Source organism: Protopterus annectens, chromosome 9.part0 (genome assembly GCF_019279795.1).
Source record: "Protopterus annectens isolate FY-2018-M chromosome 9.part0, PAN1.0, whole genome shotgun sequence".
In the NCBI taxonomy this organism is placed as follows: Eukaryota; Metazoa; Chordata; order Ceratodontiformes; family Protopteridae; genus Protopterus; species Protopterus annectens.
The window spans coordinates 103791584-103810381 of NC_056743.1; positions in this window are offsets into that span (position 1 = coordinate 103791584).

The window sequence follows — 18798 nt, forward strand, 5'->3', positions numbered from 1 at the left end:
AAGGTCTAATAACATCAATATCTTGTGTTCTTTAAGTCTGGATTTGTCCCTCATTCTTCTCTGGTTTATCCTTACTCATAGTTTCATTCTTTTCCAGTAGCGTTTCCATAACTGGAAACTAAGCTCATTCATGCCATTATCACAGCAGCCTTTGTATAGTCTCTTTATAATGGATCTTTTGCAGTTAGTGTGCTATTTGGATTTTAAAGTAGGCTATTAGGATCTCTTGTTCCACAAATGTTCATTTTTGGGATAAGTTATGTATGCCTTTACGTTTTGTTTTTGTAGTTAAAAGATGTGAGATCTTGCATTCTTTGGTCAGGACTGTTCCAAGACATGATGTCTTAAATGTCACATTCATGCAAAAGTACTGACGGCCATAGTTTTTATTCACTTTTCAAAGCACCTTTGCCACATACAGACCAGGGTATAGGACAGAGCTAGAACACATCTGAAGTGGTGACGGTGAAATACAGGTAGTACCTTCATGATGTATGTAGTTTATATATTCATTACTACTGCTACAATTCGAAGTGTTTTTGCAAGGACATTTGTTAAGCTGGGTTTATCCTTAACATGGATTTTGAGATATAATCAAAGGTATTTTGAGTATACTGCAAATGTTGTTTTGTAATGAAAATTGCTCTCCCTTCTGTAACACTGGTTAAGTGGGCAAGTGAGCACAGGAGGATTGCAAGTGTCATTGTGGAAGCAAGGGATTGAGTAAAGTGATCACGCAGGCCTTTATAGTGATCAAAAGGAGCAGACGTGCAGGATGGTGCAAAGACAGGAAATTCCCAGTGATGCGGGCAGGTTGTGAGCCTATTGTGTCATAGCTTTCATTTTGAGGACATGGTTCTATTTTTTCTTTCTACAGTATAGCCCCATGTCTTTGTCTTTGTTCAGGAACACCACTGTTTTACAAACCTGCTAGGTACAGACTGCCTTGATTATGAGGACAGGGATATGGATATAGATGGCACTCCAAAGAGGAGTAAATGCACAATTTTTCAGCCAAGTTGGTCAATTACCTTTGACTGGCTTTCTGTGAGTAACTGCGGAGTGAAATATGATTTCTGTAAGACCTGTGACACAGATTTCACAGTCCATCATGGTGGCCGACATGATCTGCAATGACATGCCAACAAAGAGAAACAGACAGAATTGCAGACATACAGGACTATGGCAGACTTCTTTGGACCTCAGAGTTTAGTGAGTACAAAGGTGGTTGAGGCAGAGGTTGGTTTTGTGTCGCTCCTTGCTTAACACAACTTGTCATTTGCAGCAGGAGAACACATCCTGAAATTTATGAAGAAATGCAGAGAGGATCAAGATGTTCTCCAGAAAATGACGCATGGAGCAATTAAGGCAGCCTGTATTGTACGGAATGTTCTAGGGCCTCATTATCAGAATGACACTGCTTCCACCTGCCAGAAATCACCATTCTGTGTGTATATGGACCAAAGCACAGACATTGGCAATGACAAACTGTTGGTGATCCTTGTTGGTTACTTGATGAGAAGGCAAGCAAAAACGTAATACAGTTCTTTCATATGTTAGTGTGTGTCAGGAAATGGATAAGCATTGTTTGATGCTTTAATGTCTACTCTGATAAAATTTAACATTCCAGTTTCCAACATTGTGGGCTTCTTTTCTGACAATGCTGACTCAATGATTGGAAAACACACTTCTGTGCTCTCTCATTTAAAGTAAGGGAAGACCACCATTATAAACACGGGGTGTCTGTGCCACCTGGTAGATCTATGTAGTAAGGCTGGTGTAAAAGTACTGCATTCACTAGTTGAATTACTTATATCAGATGTGTACTGTCATTTCAGCTCCAGTGCACAAAGACAACAGAAACTGCAAAAACTTGCTTTGTTCTCAGTCACGGATCTCCTGAATGATTATTAGACATGCGCCCACTAAATGGCTGAGTCTTAGGAAGGTAATTAACAGAACTCTGGACATGTTGCCAGCTCTAAATTCATATTTTTTGTCTGTACAGCCATGGTCTGCTAAAATTGACAATTTCCAAAAATTTGCAGAGTCATGAATTGTGTGATTTTTATGTTTCTGAAATATGCACTAGAACCTTTATTGGTGTTCAACATTCAGCTTTATAGCTGAGAAAGTCAGCTACTGACACTGCATGCCACTGTGCAAAAACACCTGCAGCAGTATGCTGGCAGACTCCACAGACCTGCAGCTGCTGTCAGACTAATCAAACAGTGATGTCTCACAGTGTTGTCTGACAGTAGCTCTGTTCTGCCAAACAGTGAGCTGTGTATTGGCTATGAAGGCAAACAGCCCATGAGGAGGATATTGCTAGCACAGTTATCAAATTTAAACTTTTATAAAAACGTTACAGCTTTTTATGTTGTAGTGTTGCAGAAAATGTTAAAAAGCTCCCTATGCAGCATCACTTAATGAAAAATGCTGCATTCCTTATTAATCCTGCCAAAAAAGTTGGGCATTTCTTTGGGACTTGTCAGGGATGTTGGTCTTCGTCTGGGTGTCTGTGAAAATGATATTGAGGCTGAATAATTAATTGATGAGTTGACCCAGTATCAGACTGAGGACACAGAGAACCTGACAGGTCCAGTAGATGGGCCCCACTCGTGTGTGTCAAAGTACTGGGCACACCTTCTGGGGGACCTTTGCATTGATGGGAAACTGCCACTTGTTAAGCTGATGATGACCCTACTTTGCTTGATACATTCAAAAGTGCAAGTTGAAAGAGTATTTAGCCTGGTATGGAAGTAAAGACAGAACTGCATCAGTCTCTTAGTGTAAAAACATTGAACTCTATTAGAAATTAAAAATGAACAAAGAACTGGATTGGTATGATCTTAAGCTGCCAAAACCTGTCTTAAATGCTGTTAAAAAAGTCACAACAGCATACAATAAGTGTACATCTGATGCAGCTAACGTGTCATAGGATGTTGTTCTTGCACTTAGTGTATACATGGAATTGGTTGTTTGACTTCTAACAGGTCTGTTTAGAAAATGAAGCAAGTTGTATTAATGACCATGTGATTTTATTTTTGATTTTGTACAAAAGTGCTGTTTCATGTAGTTATGGTGTGATTACAGTACTGCAGATTAGAAAATAAAAGTTTTGGATCTGACTCAAGTGTGTCCTATTGAAGTTTGCATATGTTCTACCAGGCCCCATGGCAATGGCGTGTTTTGAGCAGTGCAAAAATAGGGTGTTCCACATTCTGACTGTTTGTCATACATTACTAGGGTTTGTGTTTCACACTGACCTCTTAAAAGGTTGAGACCTATGTCTTACACCTCCTTTCTCTACCCTAGGATTGCCATAACCACTCCCCCCACTACCTCATATTGCAATTCCTGTATGTATTAAACTAACTTACTTTTACTTCTCTGAGCTAGCCAAATTTCTCTAAATATTAAACGATTGTCTTTATCAGTTGATCTACGTTTAACCAGTATTTTCACATTATGGCAAACCTGGTGTAATTTAAACTGCAGATGTTTTCGTATTATTTTAAGACTGAAAAATTGCTATTCTTAAAATGTTTTTATAATATTTTGGAGCTTTTTCCCCATGCCTCCACTGAAAAAGTTCACCTGTTATCAAATGTGAATAAATAAACAAATACAATTATAACTGGAGACCCTATCATAACCCTCGTGTTCCCACAATAGTAATTCAGTCTCTGGGTTACTATCTGTTGGGAATGTAGCCCCCCCCCCACCCCGTGCATAATCCAAAAATGTATATACTGTAAAATGCCTGTATATAAAAGTGTATATACTGTAAAATGCCTGCATATAAAAATGTATATACTGTAAAATACCTGTATATAAAAATGTATATACTGTAAAAATGCAAACTACATTTACTGGAAACCAGTTGTTGTTTTTCTCGTCTTATATACTACCTTATGCATATGATCCGGGTTATAGATGAGAAGGATCTGCCAATCAGGTCCGCTTACCTAGTTATCAAACTGTTAAATAAATTCTATGTTGTGTTTTGTTCTGTTCATATAGAAAATTCAGTATATTAACCTCCTAACTGTTCTTATACCACTATACTATGCTGAATGTGTCTGAATTACTCTTGATTTTTCAGTTTACCCAAACTATAAAATAGGGGGAAAATAAAGTTACTTTGAGTTAAGCAAACCACACAAGAAAATCAATTTCCTTTTACTCTATCTAAAAAAATATGTGGGAATTTATAACAGAGGCTTACAATTGCTTAACAGGAAAATTTTCAGTATAAACCTTTTACTTCAAAAACATGTTGAAAGAAAATGTTAACACATTCTAGTCAAAACAAACATGTTCTGTTGTTGATGGTTTGGGCCATAAAATAGCACTTTGTATTAATTACTTAAGAAGATGTATATCACATTACTTACATAACAAAGGCCAGAACAGCTCCTGTCTCCTTCTGTAACACCTCACAGTATCACACAGACTAAATTCCTCTACTTATGTTTAATGCAACATTCTTTTAGTAAGCCTACTTTGCTATTGCATGGCAATACCTTATTCAAGGTCCTCTTCCTGTTTTTGATAAATAAAATCACACAAAATTAAATAAGTAATCCACGTACCCTATTGCTGTATTAATATTCAGTGTAATTAATTACAATGTATACAGTAAACTAACAGTAAGTGTAACAGAAGGTAATCAGTATATTGAAATACACATGCATTTTATCACAGACAGTCTGACCACCTTAGTTACATAACAAAAAAGAGCACTGCAGGCCACAGCCCTTTCACGGACACCTCAAAGTATCAGACATTTCTCCTTCCACTCTTCAAAGATAATAAAACAGAAGTCTCCTCCTTTAGGACAGTACTTTAAGTTTATTTCTTGAAAACTATGATAAGAACTCGTACATTGTTGTGTTGACAGTCAATTTAACTAGATAATGTAGGTGTATAATTCCATCACAAATAGCGAGTGGAGAAACCGTATGCTCAAGAGTATACTTTTTTGCACAACAAACATCTTTCTTTGTATTACAAAATGTAAAAACACCAGAAAGGCATTTATTAATCAAAATATTCTGTTACCATATTTATGGATCTCGCAGTTATTAAAAAAGCACTACACTCGGCAAGACTGCATTTTGCAGTCATATAAAGAAACTTTTAGCCATACAGTTCACAATGCTAAACTTAACATATGTCATGTCTAGGGGGATTGGAAAGTAGCTGGTAGACCTGGCCTGGACATTTGGTATTGTGGTCTGGGCCAGTAACAATGAGGCAGAGAGGACAAAAAAAAAGTCAGGGAACATCTGTGTCTCAAAAGAGCATTTTATTAGATGTATATAGATATATATCTCACTGCCATGAGACACTCTTTTTATATTTCAGTAAAAGGTAAGATCTCTTGAGAGGGTATTTAGGGTGTAATTAGTTTTGCAGGTGTGTACGACTGAATCTCTTTAGGTTCTATAGGCTAGACAGAGGTGCCTCTCAAAAGTCTGCAGAAAACAGAAAAAGGAAAGAGCACTTTAATAAGTCTAGGAAGCACATGGAAGATGTAGGCTTTATTATCTTAGTGAGGAAACACTGGTGTGTCAAGCTGATGGGAAAGGCAGGGGAGTATAGAAGAATGATAGCTTCCTTAAACCTGGAAGAAATACCCCTGGTAATTAGGCTGGCCAGGTAAAAGGATTTCCTGATAGCTCTTTGTCAGTGAAAGTGCCTAAGTCCCTAATGACAGACTCACTTTTTAAAGGGGTGATCACTTATGTGGTGCGTGCATGGGTGCCCAGTTTTGCCCAAGGACATGATCCTGCACTTTTTAGCATTTAGTTTTTAGTCCCTCCTGAAGAAACTAGAAGTCAGATGAGGTGTTAATTACAGTTCTAAGTTTGCAATCATTTGCAAACCTGGTCAGCCATGATGTCAGCCTTGACATCAGAGAAGTAAATACCAAAGAGAAGTGGTGATTACAGGACACCACTGGTAACTACTCTTTTCAAAGAGAGCATTCCTCAAATACTAGCAGATTGGATTATGTCCTTTAAGCAAGTTTGCAATCCAGGGGGTAGCATAGGGGTTTACATTTAGTTTTATAAGCTTATTGACAATGCAAAAGTCTATGAAAGGCCTTGGCCAAGACCAGGTAGGTATGGTGAACCAATTAGCTTAAGTCTAATGCATCGATGACTTGCTCAAAGAAGGCCACCATGTTCAAGAGGCATGATATGGCTAACATACCCAAACTGATTTAAGTCGAGAGCTTGTAGAACACCTATATCCTTTTTAACAAGTTCCATAATGATGATGTGTTCCAATGCTTTGCTGGTGAAGCTTTTAGGTCTATGATTCTTGGATCAGTAGTGGATCATCTCTTCTGGAGCAGGATAACTTCTGCAGTTCTTCATTTCTATAGCATGAACAAAATGGAGAGGCTTACACTGAATAGCTTTAGCAGCAAATATACAAAACAGTGTTTGGTTCTGACAAGAAAGCAGCCTGGCATATCATCATATAATCACTTATAGCTCTTGAAATATCTTATTAGAATTGCCTCAGATTAGTATGAGCTAAATTAAACCTTTGTAACAAATATGGCTAATAAGTTTTCCTTGCATATTTTCTGCAACTCATGTTATGTTTCATAGCAGAGTGCAAAGAAAAACAAAGGACCAGATTCATTAACAGCTTCACTAAGTGTATGTGATAGTTATTCAAGAACATCCCTACCATATCTTTTGTGCTTTCTAGTCATTCAAAGATTACGCAAAGTGTATATATAAGTCTACAGTTTGTGGTAACCTTTATGAATCACTGTCTTGAAGCTGTAAGAAAATCAGTAGGAAAACTGAAATTAGGAGGAAGAAGAAGGTGTGAGTTATACTTATATTGCCTGTTCACTCAGAACTGTGTACACTTAGCGTAGGCTTTATTGAATCGGGGGGAATGTGTTCTATGTTTTTCTCATTGCAGTATTGTTTCCCTCTTGTGTTTTGTAGTGTAACGTGATACTTTATTTAAATTATCTGTACTTGATTTTTGAAAGATTATGATTGTGTAGCTTTTCTCCCCGGGCCTTTGTTGTAAATAGGCATTTTCTGGCCCAGTGGGACTTTCCCAGTAAATGAATGTTAAATAAATACATCAGGGCCCTTTGAGCTACTGTTTTTGGCCTTGAAGAGAGTCCTCAGGAGTTGCACAGAGTTGATGAGTGGGGTGATATGGGTAAGCTACTAAGATGGGGAAAGTTAAGGTGGAAACAGGAAGATAAAGTTAAGTGCTGAATATGTCTGCTAATATTTTGGCTATACCCTCAGGGAACAAATACGTGGTGTTATTGTATATTATCTCTGAGCATTGCTGGGCAAAACCTATAAGGATTCTATCCTACAAGAAGGTGGCCTTGAAATTCTCCTTAGCAGAGGTGGCAATTTTCAATTCATACATACCTTCAGGAGGATTTGATTTGGTTTCCAAGTTCTTTGATATTTTTAGTTCATTTCTAGATGATGGGATACTAAGTCTGCTTTTGTGGCCTATGAATTTCTTCCTCTTATTGTATACTTTGTTTATACTAGGAATCCACCATAGGAGTTTATTCCCAAATTTGGCATTGTATTTATTTCTTATTGAGACAAATATCTCAATGCATGTTTTGAGGTGGGCATAGAAATTATCCACAAATGTGGCAGCATGCAGCAAAGGTCATCAAGGTGACGGGGGCATTTAAATTTTACCAGATCATCGGCGGGTTAGGTTTGCCTTAGTGTAATCTCTAAAGACAGAAGGGTTTTGTGGTTATTCAACTTTTACTGTCACAGTGTTACTGAACAGTGGTCAGATTTAACCAATGATGTTGTAACTAGTCCTGAGCATAAGATGGCTATATTGGTAAGAACCAGGTCCAATATTTTTTCACCTGTAGTTGTGACTTGAACCAGTTGGTCTAGGTATCTGGAATTAATGAAGTCCACAAATCTGTGTGTTTGTATTTGTTTGGGGTGGTATAGGTTTCCTAGTTAATAGAGGAGTAATTAAAGTCTCCCAAGAGAAAAGGGTTAGATTCAATATGGAAGGGTGTCAGTTTGTTTATCTATACTTTGTTGGATACGGGTGACATGAAGGGAGTATGGTAGTAGTTTATGATATGGTACTGAGTTCTGTTTACCATGAAAAGGATGTGCAGGAATTAAATATCATTGATATGACTTCTAGGGGATACAGGACACGCCTCCCTCCAGTACTAACATCGTTTTTCACATAGGGTCTGAAGGAGTGGTAGACACAAACTGCATTAGTGCTATCAATGTTGTGAAACCATGTTTCAAGAACTACAGAGACCATCTGTATGTACAAGAATTAGGAATGTCTGTACAGAGTAAAACTCCTTGTTTAGGCTTCTAGAATTCAGCAGTGCTACCTTTATATAGTTTTAATTGGCTATGTAGATAATTTGAGAAGATTGATCTTTCCTAAAAAAAAGGACATTATGGAGGAGGAAAAAGTCCTGACCAATATACGGAAGCTAAGACAACAGAGGTACAGGCCATCTCTAGCAAAGCAGCCAGGGTTGTCTCATGTCCGCCAGGGCTGATAGGTACTGGATCCCCTTAGGATGATACCAATAGCTAATATAATAAGTCTGAAGTCAGATATCTTTGGTTTGCATTCTTTGTTTTAAATAATCCTCATGATGGTAGGATACTGCTCAATAATAGTTTCCCACCAATTTCTGATACATAGGCAGACAGCTCCATCATGTCCCTCTTCATATAATCCTTGGTGGAATATCTCAAGTCATTCATTCCCACGTGCACAATGACCTCTTAAAATGAGTACTTAAGGGTAAAGTGCTTCAAGGTCCTAGTGACACTGCAGATGGCAGATCCTGATACCAGAGAGGCAGCTAATCATCACTCTGTCCTTGCTCAGTCTGGTTTATGGTGCACCTGTGTGACTCTGTTTGGCTATAGAGTCACCTATGACTACAATTCTACCATATATACACAAGCCAAACACACTGTTATTGCAACTAGAAGGACATTTCAACCAGAATAACATCACCCCTATTCTCATCAGAGAGTAACTTACTAAACCAGCTCTATATGCAGAAATCTACCACAACACTAAGAATACATAGCAGTATTTAAAACAGCACTAGCATACTCAGTTTAAATGCAAAAACATAAAACTTGTACTTCAGTTCTGACATTAAATCTGATTAGGTATCATCAGGTATCATTGTATGGTCAAACAGCACTAACCCTTCAACACCAAAATAACTACAACAGACCAACATTAATTCCAGCTACTTTTTTGCACTGTAAATGCATCAACATTATGCATTTCTCCTTCTAAATTCTTGTGTTTTATTTGAAATTAATTTCATCATTTTCACAGTAATAAAGTTTGTTTTATTATCGTTTCCAAATACTGTTAATTACTTTTGGCTAGGGGAGGAGGAGTCTGAACTTATGTTAACAACAGATGGTGCAGTAACTCTGTGGTCATTATGACTCTCTGCTCTGAGAATCTGGAGTTTGTCTATAAATTGTAGACCTTTTTACATTCCTAGACTGCTAAATGGAATCTGCATAACTGTGATGTATATCCCACCTACTAACTCAAATGAGGCACTCACAAAACTGTACTAGTCTACCTGTGACATGCAAAATAAACACCATGAGTTTTGCTCATGTGATAGCTGTACAAAGTAACGGATCTTCATCAGATCAAAGGATTTGGATGAATAGCAGTTGAAATTCCAAGAAAATCAGCCCAAATCCACCGTCCGATAAACAATTTAATGTAGCTTAGGACATAAACAGCATAAATCAGCAAAACAAAGCTTTTAAGTAAAAAAACTCTTCTTCGGTGTTTGATAAAATTGTCCTACCTTAGCATAAGCATATATACAACAGCACAACCAATCAAAATGCAAACTTAATAATAGCAGCAATTACAACTTTAAAGTGCCCCACATCTGATGTTATTATGAAGGTTAAACATTTCTTATATGAAATATTGATGGATGGTTCAATTACACCAGATACATTTAATTATTTGTATATGGCTAACCCAGTTACATCTTTTATTTATGGACTACCTAAAATCCATAAGAGTTTTGTCAGGCCACCAATGTGACCTATTGTGTCAGAAAAGAAATGGGCCACAGTAGCTATTTCTAAATATGTGGATAGACAATTAGCTCCTGTTTTAAATCACTGCTATAGTTATATTAAAGATACTTGTGACGTTTTATGAATGTTAAATGGCTGGTCTTTAATAAATACATGTTCTGACATTCTTTTAATAACTACGGACATTAGGTCACTTTTTACCATTATTCCTAATGAGCATGGAATTGAATCGATACAGGAATATTTTACAATACATAAGATATATGATACAATGAAAGTGAACCTGTTATATTCTGTGCTGGTTTGTGTCTTGGATAAGAACATATTTATGTTTAATGATGATTGTTGCCATCAGTGTTTGGCCAGGAAGTGTGGGAGTTGCAGACAATGTCCTGCTATTTTAGAGGATGAAGGGCTAGTGTTAGAAAATGTTAGCAACACTAAGATCACTTTTGCATATGGGAACTGTAACTCCAAATATGTTGTTTATATGGCCAAATGTATGGTCTGCCCATGTTATTAGATTGGGAAAATGGAGAGATGCCTGAGGAACAGGATTTATGACCATCTATATAACATCACTAAGAAAGACAAGACAAATGCATTGTTTAGGCATATTGAAGCAAAAGGGGATGATCATACATTTAAATCTGCCATTCTCGAGGATATCAAAATAGATCCAAGAGGAGGCAATTCTAAGACATTATTAGGGTATAAGGAGACCAAATGGCAATTACTTACTGATGCTTTAAACTTTCCTGGTCTCATTAATTACATAACTAGCAAACCTATTTTACAAATGCGATCAAATGTAATAAAATAGTCATTTTTTTTTTAATTTATTCATTACGTCTTTCATATAGACGCTTCATATATTTTATGTATGTGCAAATGTTATCACAAAGTTTTTAATTTATTAATGTATATTTCTTTAATACTAAAATAATTTTATTGCAGATTTTTGGCGCCAATTTGGCATATATAAGGGATGTGTAAATGACTGTTGTTATTCTGATGAAGTCCACGTATATTAGTGGATGAAAGCGCTAAATCTTTTGTACAATAAAGGATTGTGGAGTTATACACATTTGAGAAAGTGCGTTTCCTTCAGCTGAGTGTTTTTTGGCATGCCTATTGTTTGGAACTTGCTTTGTCATTGTTATGCCAATTGTGTTTTAATTCTTTTAATAACTATGGACATTAGGTCACTTTTTACTATTATTTCTAATGAGCATGGAATTGAATCAATATGGGAATATTTAACAATACATAAGATATATGATACAATGAAAGTGAGCCTGTTATATTCTATGCTGGATTGTGTCTTGAATAATAACATATTTATGTTTAATGATGATTGTTACCATCAGTGTTTGGGGGTGGCTATGGGTATGCCAACAGCTAATACCTATGCTAATATAGTTCTAGCTAGGTGGAAAGAACAATACATTTTTTCAGAAGTAGAGATGTGTTATAAAAATGAACATCTAGTTTTCTTTAAAAGGTTTGTGGACGATGTCTTCCTGTTATGGAATGGCACAAAGTAAGAACTTATTGCATTTGTAGAATTTTTGCATACGACCACAAACTTCTTAAGATTTCAAATGAACTCTTCTTTTGATGAGATTAATTTTCTGGATATTGTTATCTCCAGAGACGATGTATGCTTCAACTCTAAAATTCATAGCAAAGATGTACAAGTTAGTACGCACACTCACAAAGTTTGCATCCTAGGCATATTTTTAAAGGTGCGATAAAAGGACAGCTTATGCGAGCTAGCAGACGTAGTACAAAAGATGTCACTTTTGAGATGGAGATGAATGAGATGGTAGACTCTTTTATGATGAGCGGTTATAATAAAGCGATAGTACAACAAACAAAGGATCTAGTCACTGGGTTAAGGAATAGTACAGCCAAGACCATACCTGAGTGGCAAGGCTGATAATGTGGTGGAGATAGCTGAACCAAATAGAACTATGAATAAATTGAACTATATGATGAAATATAATCGACACACAGGGCTTGTTAAGCAAATAATTAAAAAGAAATGTACTATACTTGCGTCCAGTCGAGAAATGGTTGATATAATAGGTGAGACACCATATTTTGTTTTTAAAAGAGAAAAGAACTTAAAGCAACATTTATGCTATAAGGACATAAGGAGGGATAATGTGTTACAAAAATACATTAATACATTTGGCACTAAACCCTGTTATAACTGCACACATTGTGCAGATATTAATATGGATTTATGTTTTATGCACCCAATTAGTCAAAAGCTGTTTGAATTTAGAGCTGCTGGAACATGCAACACAGAAAATGTGATTTATCTTGCTAACTGTGTATGCTGCCAATGTTTTTATATTGGTAAAACAAATTAAAAAACTAAGAGAGAGAATAAGCACACACTGTTCGGATATTCGTAGAAATGTCCTTACAAATGCTTTGACTAGGTATGTAGCAGCAGTAGGTGTTGAACATAAATTCCAATTTAGAATTTTGCAAGTACTGCAAAAAAAAATGGGGGTGATTTAATAAACAAAACGGAGCTGGCCAAATATAACTGGATTAATTTTTTAGAGCTGATCAGGTCAGGTTTGAATGCTAACAATAGTATAAAACCTATTTTAAAAGATAAACATGATAAAATATAAGCCTCAATGAGGTTTAGTTTTACGTAAAAAAATTTATAAGATGTGGGGCACTTTAAAGTTGTAATTGCTGCTATTAAGTTTGTATTTTGATTGGTTGTGCTGTTGTATATATGCTTATGCTATAATAGAATGATTTTATCAAACATTGAAGAAGATATTTTTACTGGAAAGCTTTGTTTTGCTGATTTATGCTGTTTATGTCCTGAGCTATATTAGATTGTTGATCGAACAGTGGATTTGGGCTCATGTGGTAGCTGCTTATTTTAATCTTTAACCTTTAATCTTTAATTTTAATTTTATTTGAAGCCCATGGTGAAACATATCAGTATTTGGCCTGAGGGAGCATTTATTAGCTCTCCAAGATTGTTGTGAATGTACTTACTGGAGCATTTTCAAGGAGACAGCCACAACAGACCAGCACATCGACCTAGATGAATACACCGAAGCAATGATGGCTTACATCATAAAGCACATTGATGATGTCACATATCAGATACATCATCAGAAGAGCTAACCAAAAGCCATGGCTTATAAATAAGGTCTATAACCTTCTAAAGGCACGAAATTCAGCATTCAGGATAAATGGCAGGGAAGCCTTAAGTGTGGCAAGGGCAAACCTGAAGAAAAGCATAAAAGAGGCTAAGAGGGAATATGGTAAGAAGGTGCTAAACTACTTCAAGGATATGAGGGATACCTGATAGAATAAAGTATAATGGCATGATCTATAAATGATTATATAAGGGAGAAGACTATGAAAAATTGTCATACAACCCTGTCACCCATTTTAAGAATGAATTATTGGAGCTTTTAGAGAAAGGGGAGAGGTTGGGGTTTTTTGTCTGCTCAAGATGTCAAAAAATTGTTTATTGCAAAACCTTGCGACTCTTTTTTTTATTCCATTCCAAAGATTGACAAGGATCAGAGGAACCCTCCAGGTAGACCAATAGTTTCGGGTATTGGTTCTTATACACAGAATCTAGGGGTGCTGGTGGATTCATTATTGAAGGAACATCTTTTATTAGACCTACACATATTAAAAATATGCAGTAACTATTTGAGCTTATTAAGGGTTTTGAATGGCAGAAAGATTATTTTTGGGTGACTATGGATGTTTTAGCACTGTATACCAACATTTCTTCTAGATGCGATGTTGAGGGCCCATGTACTTCCTATATTTTGGATTTGCTTGATTGTTTTTCCCACAATTATTTTTTGTTTGAAGGGGATTTTTTTTGCAAAAAAGGGGGGACTGCTATGGACACCTCATTTGCTCCCTCATATCCGATTTTATATATGGGGGAGTTTGAAAAACCTTTTATTTATTCTAATAATTTTTTTCTGAGATTGTGATCATCTATAAGCACTTTATAGATGATATGTATTTGATTTCTAAGGCTAGTGTGGAATATTTAAAAAAAATTGTGGACACACTGAATGGCAATTATCATGGATTAAATTCTAGTTATCAGGTTGATTATACTTTTCAACTTTGTGGATGTTGAGTTTTTTGTGGATGCTAATGGGAAGATTCAGTTTAGGCCTTATAGAAAACCCACGGCCGTAAATAATTTTCTTCAAGTTTCTAGCATGCATCCCCCACATCTTATCAACTCTCTCCCTTATGGTGAATAAGAGCATTTGTTTGAATACTTCAGATTTAGGATTTAGGCAAGGTTATTTATCAGAGGTTCAACACAGACTAATGGATAGGGATTATTCTAAGGATGTTTTGGAGATGGCTAAATTTACACTAGTTGAGAGGAGTCTTGTATTGGACGGGACATTGCTAGGATTTGGAGGACACAATGATAATGTTGATTTGGTGGAGAAGGGTGGTGGTAAAAAGCAGTGTGTGAGTAAGCCAGTATGTGTAAAATGGCTTGTGCATAAGGGTATAAGCTACTTTTCTGGAAAAATGAGCAGTGAAATTGAATGTGCTATTAGTGATATAATTTATCATTCTGCCTTTTACTGAAGTTGTGTGCCCTTAACCTGGCTGCTTAAAGTAATGTATGGATTTGCTCATGTTTCAGCCCAATGCTGTCTAAAGTAGAAAATGAAGTGCTCTCGGTGCTCGTAGCTTCATGGAGCTTTAGCTTACCATAAATACTGTAGTCAATGAGAATAGCTGCTTTTGTCTGCATTTTATGTGTTGTTTTTTACCTGCTGTGATGTGTAGGGGAAACGAACCTAACTGACCTGATCTGTGGTAGATAAGACATTAAGTAAATGGTGATTTAACTGCTAACTGTGTATAAATATTTTCCTATGTCTCTATAGCAGAACCCTACCCCAGATAATCGATAAACGTGTTAATTCCTGCTCCCTGGTCTGTAATAAAAGTACTGCATTGCCTCCTAGCTAACTATTTATTTTATCTTACTCTACTCTTATTTCCAGGTAGTTCCCCTCATATAACATCCCAAAAATTGCTCTCTGACCTAGAAGGACACTACCCTGCTGAACCTCTGCCTGAATACAGTAAACTGATGTCAGCCACTACAAACTGCCATGATTAAAACTCCATACTGTACTCCATTTTAAACTGTAAGCTTGCTGAATTGGGTCTAAAGCACCTATAGTTTGTCCCCCATTACAATTTGGCTTATTCCCAACCCTAAATAAAGAGTAGTCTACCCCCCTGCCCTCTAACAATAGTATATCTAACCTTAAAAAAAAAAATTGTATAAAACTATAACAGATTCACTAAAAATTATATTAAAAACAGCTAACCTACAGCTAGTATAATAAAGAACTTGAAATACTTACCTTACAGCTCTAGGAAGCCTTAGAAAACCTTGTAGACTGGAAAAGCCCCACTCTCCCTCACTACATGCCCCTCCCTGCCCTCAATACCCCTAAATTTATAGTCCAATAGCCACACCCCCTCTTACTAGAACCTATCAGCTTTCATCTGGCATAATTTCTCCCACCAAATTCCAGTACACAAACGGCCAGCACCGAGATGTAATAAGCACAACAGACCAAAAATAATGAGTTTATTTAGTAGTTCCAGACCAGTTTCTGCAAACGTGCCTTCCTCAATGGGGTATGTGATAAAAGACAGGGGTTCTCCTAACAGAAAGAAAAGTAATAGAAATATCCCTTTAGAAGGGGCACAGGACATCGGGGGGGCAGGAAGCACAAGAAAAGAACCTCCACAGGTTTCGTTTCAGGGTTTACTGAACAATTTTCTGAGCTAGTGTCCACTCAGACCCCGAATCAGAATATATTAAATTTGTCTAGTACTGCATTATCTGAGGAACAAATAGCCTTACTGAATAAGGGACTGAGTTATATACCTTCCTTTTTCTCTCAGGAATATCATATCATTCAGGACTTACAGGTTTTTTGCCGTACTCAATTTAAAATTGTTTTTTGCTGAGGAGAGTTCAGGGATATCTGATGAGTTTAGGTTTGGTAGATCATCTTTTCAACCACCTATGAACAAATATGTCTCCATTTTTATGGATTCTATTCTGAGGGACCTTCATTTTGAGAACTACGGGCATGTTATGTTAGGAAGTAATCTTACCACAGGTGACAGGTTGGCTTTGGACCAACTACGCAACAACAAGGAAATCACTGTACTTTCAGCTGACAAAGGAGGTGCTGTGGTGGTTCTTAATACAGTTGATTACATACAGGAAGGGATGTTACAATTATCAGACAAAACATGTTACATGCATATGTCAATAGATCCCACACCTAATTTCAAGGATGAAATTGATTCCTTTTTGAAGTTAGCGTTTGAAGAGGGGATTATTAGCAAAAAATGTTTGTCATCATTGACGGTGTCTGAACCATCTAAGCAGATTCTATATCTTTTACCTAAGATTCATAAATCGCTTAGTAAACGTCCTGGCAGACCTATTGTCTCTGGAATAGGATCTCTTACTGAACCTTTATCTGCATTTCTCATGAAATATCTTAAGCCTCTGTTGGGTCTGATCAGGGCAAGACTGCAGGACACAACCCAATTTTTACACATTATTCAGGATACCCAGTTGGAACCAGGATGGTATATGTGCACCTTAGATGTAAAAGCATTATACACTAGTATTCCACATTGGGCAGGTTTACAATCCCTTCAATACTGGCTTAACAGAGCAAATCTTTATTCACCAGAGTTCAATACCTTACTCATTTGTATGTCAGAACATGTACTCAACAAAAATGTGCTTTATTTTCAAGGCCAGTGTTATTGGCAATTGCAAGGCACGGCTATGGGAGCATTGTTTGCTCCCATTTATGCAGACCTTTTCATGGCTTATTTTGAGGAGTACATGATTTATGACAATTCACACAACATCTATCAGGTTGAGATGGACATCTGGCGACGTTATTTGGACGACTGCTGGTTAGTGTGGCCACCCATGCCACACTTTCAGAAGCATTCCAGTGTCACAATTCATGCGTATTAAATGTCTTAGTTCAAAGGACGTTGAATATCAATTAGCTAGCATGGATTTGAGTAATAGGTTTGCCAGTAGAGGTTATGACCATAAAGACATCAACCTAGCCAGATGTAGGGTCAACCAAATGAACAGGGAACAATTGTTAGAATACAAATCGATGAGAAATAATACATCCAGTACTTCCATACGTTTTGTTACCACTTATGGTAGAAACATCAATATGGTCAGGAATATCATCAACAAACATTGGAACATCTTGTTGGCCAATGACCAATTGAGGTCACTTTTGGGACAACAATGTTGGTTTTCCTATAAACGAGGCAAAACGTTGGGTTCGTACTTATCACATTACAAACATATGGCTAGTGGAGGGATTATTCATAAACAACTTGCATTACAAGGTGATGAGCTATTTGGCTCTTTTCCCTGTGGCCACTGTGGATCATGTTCTTATATGAACAAATCAAAGGAATTCTCAAGTCGCAATACCACCCAGATATTCAACATTAAAATATTTGGTAACTGTAGCAGTGATTGGGTTGTGTACCTAGCTTATTGTTATTGCGGTGCATTCTATGTGGGCCAAACTTCAAGGGCCCTTAGATCTCGAATGAATGAACATCGCAGTGATATTAAGAATCACAAATCTACTAATGCTTTGTACCAACATACTCTCAAACATCCACAGGCTAGATTCAATTTCATGGTTATAGATCGTATTACAGGTGACCGTTGCCACAAACAGGGTTGGCACGGCCTATTAGATCATAAAGAGAAATATTGGATAATTACACTAGGGGGTCTTTTTCCTCCTGGACTCAATGATCATTTATAGTTGGTTCTTTATGTTTAATAAAATATTTTTTTAGACTATATTAGTATTGAACAGTTTAGGTCCAGGTCTTAAACCAATGTTCAAGGTTCCCTAGTCCTTTTGTTGTATAGAAATTGGATGGGGGCGGTTCTGTTCGGCTGTGGTACAGTGTTTACGATTTATATAGATTTGTTGTTCATCTAGTGGTCTCTCATGGCATGGGGAATAATTTTTCCCATAGATGTTAGTTCCCTTTACAAATATTGGAACATTTTGATTGGCGTACCACGGTACACCATAGTTATATAGTTTTCAGACTATTTATGTTTAGTGCCTAAGTATGTTTTTCACTATATTCCTAGGTACCTCAAGTTTATGGAGTCATTGTGTTGTGGATGATTAGTTCATAATATTACATTTTATTATGTGGTTTTTCACCATTCCTTATCATGAACTTATTCTAGATTTGACCGTCACTTTGGATGTCTGACAGTTCATCTTACTATTATAAATTTGATATCAGGCCATTGGGTGTTCCTTTCCTATGGCATTATACAGTTCATTATTGTTTATTGCTTATTTTTGTACGTATTTCCTTTTTTTAACATGTATCTTCTCAACATGTATTTTCAGGTATACATTTTGTTCCAGGGGGTTTTTGGTTTTTCACGGGATTTGGATGTTATGCAGAAATTTCAGGATGTAAAATTCTGTCATTTGTTAGGATGTTGTTTTTTAAAAAAAATTTTTTGGGCTATGGCCACTTTTCAATGTTCCATTAATATTTA